The sequence below is a fragment of the Pithys albifrons genome, chromosome 6, assembly GCF_047495875.1.
Source record: "Pithys albifrons albifrons isolate INPA30051 chromosome 6, PitAlb_v1, whole genome shotgun sequence".
NCBI lineage: Eukaryota > Metazoa > Chordata > Aves > Passeriformes > Thamnophilidae > Pithys > Pithys albifrons.
This window is the reverse complement of record NC_092463.1, coordinates 6,653,375-6,659,374: the sequence shown is the minus strand read 5'-3', so window position 1 is coordinate 6,659,374 and position 6,000 is coordinate 6,653,375.

Here is a 6,000-nt window from a genome sequence, read left to right as displayed (position 1 = left end):
TTAAAGAACTTTAAAAAACTCTTCTGAAACAAGCTGGGGAAGAGCAGAACTAATGAAGTTCATTTTCCTACTTATTTGTGCTCATTATCCCCTACATCCTCCCCACCACCTCCAACCATATCCCACCACATCCCCTTGGACACCCACAGCTCAACCAAAGACAGCACCAAAGGCAGCACGTACTGGAGCTTGTCTTGAGTTTCACGGCATCATGATAGACCAGCTGACCAACCCTTGGCCATGAAATCCACTTCTTTCTGCCTCCTTGTAAATGATCCTCTGCCAGCTGACAAAATTTGCGAGCAAAACCGCCTTTGAGACAGTTACTCTTCTCTCAAATGTGATTGAAATTGGCCAACCTGTTAAAAAGTGATGATGGTGGAAGAGAGACTGGTGAGGAGACAGATGGCAGACAGCTCAGCTTTAGCCTCCACTGAGCTGATTGAGAAGTGGGAATGCTTTCACCCTCTCATGAAAAATGATATCACTCTTTCACTGAAATTCAAAACTTAGTTTCCTGACATTAAAAATGTGACTTTTCCAACTGGTCAAAATTAGGATGGAAAACGGGATGTCTTGACAAAACAGAACTTGATGCTTTGCCAAAGAACGAAGTCATTCTAAGCAAGGAATTAAAATGCAGCTGGAGGAAGAACAGGATAATCAGAGCAATAAAACATAACACAGCCAGGAGCCCAGCGAGACCCACACGTGCTCGTGCTGAGCAGGGCCGTCCCAGCAGGAGTAGCAAGTGGCTAAGCCCATTGCACAGCAATGTTCTACTCCAAGCATATAGAAATCCTGAGTATTTTACTACCAAATTTATGGGCGGTCTCATTTGGGCCAAGCTGACCAAGTGTTGGCACCAAGACATACATCCACTCTCGAGTTCAATGCCAGCAGCTTCATCATCATGTGTGCCGAGCTTGCATGGGGGCACAGGCAAGTCTGTCTGGAAGAATGAGACAAACTCCACACTGGTTAGCCCTGCACTGGGAACGAGTCTGAGAAAACCCACCCTGAGGCTGAGGGCACTCCCACAAGGACATGTGAGGCTGCAGGAACAGCAACACAAGTGTGGTCTACCCAGCAATGATCAAGTCCTCCAGAGAAATTGCTGGCTCCCCTCAGTGCTGGGTTTACACAGGAGGAATAGGGTCAGTTGGTGGGAGAATCGAGGCTGGTTGATTGGGCAAAGAGAATTTTAAGTGATTTTCAGAAAATGTGTGGTCCGAAGTGTTACGAATAATCAAGCCAGGGAAGCACTGCCCTGGTACCAACTCAGACCATGCCACTGTCTCAGCAGCAGTGCCCACCTGAGCTCCCCAACCCCCTAGCAACTTGCAGATGGTGCTTTGCTCTGCAGATCTCCCTTGGTCCCTGGAGGAGCTGCTGGCTACAACCCACAGCAAATCCCCAGCCAGCCCTGCAACTCTCCCTCCCTCACCCACCCTCTCAGCTGAGCCTGGTCACCCATAAACATCAGCAAAACACATATTTCATCCCTAATTTACACCAGGGAGGGTGAGTTTTTCCAAAGTCTCTTGTTCCTCTCTGAGCCTCCCAGCATACCCCAATTTCCCGCTATCTTTCACAGGAAGGGCTCTGGGCTGGGTTTTCTGTGTCCACAGACTTGCCTCATACTGGCTGCCTTTGCTGAGCTTTCCAGGGACTGAAGCTATCAACTGTCACCAGAAAAAGAAACTCTATTTCTGGGCTGGTCCTGGAAAGTCAACCCTGTGGATGCCAGCAGGGATGCAGAAATCGTGGTTTCTCATGTCTCCCTTAAAGGTGGCACTGCTATTCTGAGAGGAACAAACTAACCCTGGGTTGAAATCACCAGTTTGGAAAGTTTTTTTAGCTTCTTTTTCTGTCTTAATGTAGGCAGAGACTACCACCTCAACCTGCCAGAAGTAAACCACTCACACAAATACATCATGACCAAAAGTACATGCAAGCAAGCATAGCCACCAGATACAGACATATCCCTCATGTCTGGCTTCATGTCAGCCCAATTTCAGCTCTTCAGGTCATCACTTGTGTTCTTACTTCTGTTTCCACCCCGTGGCTACCCCAACTGCTATGGGAGCATCCCTCAGTGTCCCATACACACGGCCTTGATGTCAACAAGGCTGGTATCCACACACAGGGGACACAAGAGTGACATTGACCCCCATGTGCCCTAGTGCAGGTGCCAAAATACCATTGTCATACAGGAGAAACCCGGCGGCTGGGGAACCACCATGGAAGGGGTGGGAGGGACTTCTGCCCCAAATCCTGCTGGGGCTGGAGGAGAGAGTGGGGAAGAGCAGACATCAAAGACATAGCCAGCACTTTTCCTTCCCCATACAGAGCTGGTTGAAAGAAGGTATGCAGGGGAAAGCAGACACATAGTGGGACATGGAAACCACTTCAATTCCTCAAAGCTCCCCAGCCTGCTGCTGCAGGACCTCTCTGTGTGAACAGACAGGGGCACCAAGGTGGGGGCAGAAATTTCCCGTTTTTCCCAGTTATGCATTATGCACCAGGCAACTGTATCCCAGTTCTGAACAAAACACATCCACCTCTCCTAGATGCATATTCACTCTGTTCTGCCACAGTGTGAACAAAAAGGAAGATATGTCGGTTTTGCATGTCTACATGAGCCATCTGCTTCTATTTTATTGAGAAAAACCTGCAACAGCAGCATTCACTGTAACAAAAAAATGACTGTTTCTAAGGTGTGGATGGTTGTATGTGGGGTGGGGGGTGAAGGGGTAATTTCAGCCCAGAATTCTGCAGGAGCTGGCTTTTATGCTTTTTTTCCCCCAAGTCAGATATCATCTGGGCATTAGTATTCTTAACGCAGCATAAAATTAGCGAGAGCCAATATATTGTATGATCATGCACGTTAGCACTTAAGTAGAATTAAAATGTTTCATTGTCAGCTACATGAAAAGCTAAGTATAAACCCGTGCATTCTTCCTGTTGAATATCCAAACATCTTTTCATCATCTTTTTCATCTTTCTGTCGCAGTTTTGCACTCCAGATCTCTTTCAGTCACATACCCAACAAGTGAAACAATGCTCCAACCATCCTGGTGGCCTCATCAGTCAATACCAACTTTTTCTAACTAGATTGAAGGTACAATTTTCAGAGCAAATCTTTAAACTTTTACAGAAGTGGAAAGAATATATGAATTTGTTTCTTATAACCTTCCCAGCATGAGCAGTTGTCCCTCTATAGATTTATTTACCATAAAAATAATTCAACAATAAATGAAAGCTCTAGAAGCCTTGCTTTTGCAACAACAGAAGTAAGGGACCTGGCATTTTTATTCATTTGTCTGTATTGTTATTATCTAAAGTGATCATTTTATAGATAAATTTGTGCTTGCCCAGAGAAGTTGCAGATGTTTATCCCTGGAAGTGTTCAACGCTAGTTTGGGTGGGGCTTTGAGCTACCTGGTCTAGTGGAAAATGTCCCTGTTTATGGCAAGGGGTTGGAACTAGATGGTATTTAAGGTCCCTCCCAACCCAAACCAGTATGTGATTCTATGAGACATTTAATTTCTCTGGGAATTCATGGTAATATTTTTTTTTCAGTATACAGAAGCTGGATACGAATGTGCCAGGAGGAAATGCCACGCAGCCCTTTTGGTTCCTGTTGAACCACTTCTGTGTCATCTAGAAGTTTCACAGATGTGTAACTAGTGGTAGAATTTCTCTCTATACTGAGTAATGATGAACATGGGTATGAGGAATGCGCTGTGCTCAATATTTAACAATAGGAATGAATGGTGCGTTCTCCTGTCATTTGTATTTTTGAAGTTGGCTTTCCAGGTTGCCCACAGAAGCTGTGGCTGTCCTATTCCTGGAAGTGTTCAAGGCCAGGTTGGATGGGACTCTGAGCAACCTGGTCTAGTAGAAGACGCCCCTGCCCATGGCAGAGGGTTGGAACAATTGTGCCTTTAAGACCCCTTGCAACGCAAACCATTCTGTGATCTCAGGCTGGGAGAGGGGAGCTGAGATCTCTATTACTCCTGATGCAGCCTCAGCCAGAGGGTTGAATAACTCAGTACCAGCCAGCTCACTACCCACCCATGGGCTGCGCTGAGGAGATTACAAAGAAAGGAAAAATCTTCAAGGCAGATTATCCTACTAAACTCCAGGAGGGAAATGCAGTAAGAGGCTTACAACACTGTCCTATGGTAACACGCCCTGGGAGGGATAGCTGTGCACCCACAAAGCTGCTGGAGGTGAAAGACTTCCATGTCACAGGGCACATGGAGCAAAAAGGAGATGGACACACCTCAATCTTTGCATCGCCGGTGTCCAGCTGTGACTGGGACAGTGAGACAACAAAAGCCTGCCAGAGATGGTATATTGTTCCAATATAGAAAGAAGTCAATACACACTAAAAATAACTTATTATGTACCGTATATTTAAATCAACAGTCAAATACACATTGAGATGTGCTTCATGCAAATGCCTTGCGGCACTCTACCATAAAAAACATTTTTATATATACACATATAAATGTCACGCAGTATTTAAATGTTAAGTCTACCAAATGATTACTTCATTTACTCTTCTTGACAAACAAAACTCTCTGCGGGGAAAAAGTCAATGAAGTTAAAACTGAGAATACAGACCAGCAAGACACAAACCACGGCAATGCCAGCAGAGGAACACAAGAGAGATGTGGTATCAGTTTAACTGGAAAACTTGTGCTTGAGGTGTCACATAATGACAGCAAGAGATTGGAGGATAGGTTCTATCCTGAGCACCATGAAAATAAAATATTGCTACCAGGCACAGACCTGTATTGGAGCAGACCTCTCCAGATACTAATGAGAGGATAGGAGATGCAATGATGGAAACAGCATGAAGGAAAAACACCTGCAAAGTGTTAACAACGCACAATAGGGATAAGGAAAGCTGGCAAAATTATGGTTTTTTTCCTGGTTGTTAATGAAGAGAGAAATTTGCAATGCTATCCTAAGTTTGAGAAATGAAGGGAGAGGGAGGTATTTGGCACAATAAAATGCCTTCCCTGGAGGTCACAACTAATTAATGGTTGTAGGGTTCAGGAAGAATCTAGCTTTTGTCTGAATCACGAATTGTTCTTTGCCCATGGCCGATATCAGCTTTCTGTCTCTTGTTACTCAGTAAGATCAGCCCACGCTGGGTATGATGCTACATGGGACAGACACCTCTGGAGTACTTGGTGTTTATTTGATGTCACCATTATAGCCAGAGGAAATGCAAGAGCCAGGAGGAAGCATCCTTACTTCCGCACAACTGCAGCTGCCCAAGCAGCTGTGATTTCTGTTAAACCACTTTTGTTAAGTAAACCCCAACACTTTGCTTTCTAATTTTCTAGAGAGATGAGTAACAGGTCTGAATGGAACTTCACAGCTCCCATCCGGCATTGTGTTTCTCCTTCAATTTTCTCCAACCCCAGCTGCCTAATACTTACTGGATGCAACACTGTGACCATATAGGGTTTTGGGGAGATCGTATAGACTACCATATAGACTGTCATATAGACTACCATAGCCTGTCTGCATGGCTGCCAAGCAGCAGTCTTCCTTCTGCTTCATCAGTGGTACCTTGTAGAATTCAGTTTTATGTTGCTGTGATGGGCAATACCCAAATCCCATGCAGGTTCCCAAATTAGGATCTAAAAAAATCTCAGCACTGGACTTTTTTTCTGCCTTCTACAAGCATTAGGTTTTCCCTGCTCTGTGTATAGAGACCTGTCTAGTGACAGAGCTTTGATCAAGCTGTTCAGCTCTGCAGCAAGATCTCAAAATTCATCCTCCCATGACAAACTCAGGAGCAGAGGGGAGGTAAAAATTTCACCTTCAGCCTTCTGTTTTAGGAGAGCAGCTCAGGGAGAGACCAGCCCTCAGCTCTCCTCCTACCTTCTCATTTGTACAGATGGGTTGTGTGGAGGGGAGAGGGATTGTAATGCCAAAAGAGATGAATGGTATCTACCAAGTTCTTTATTCAGG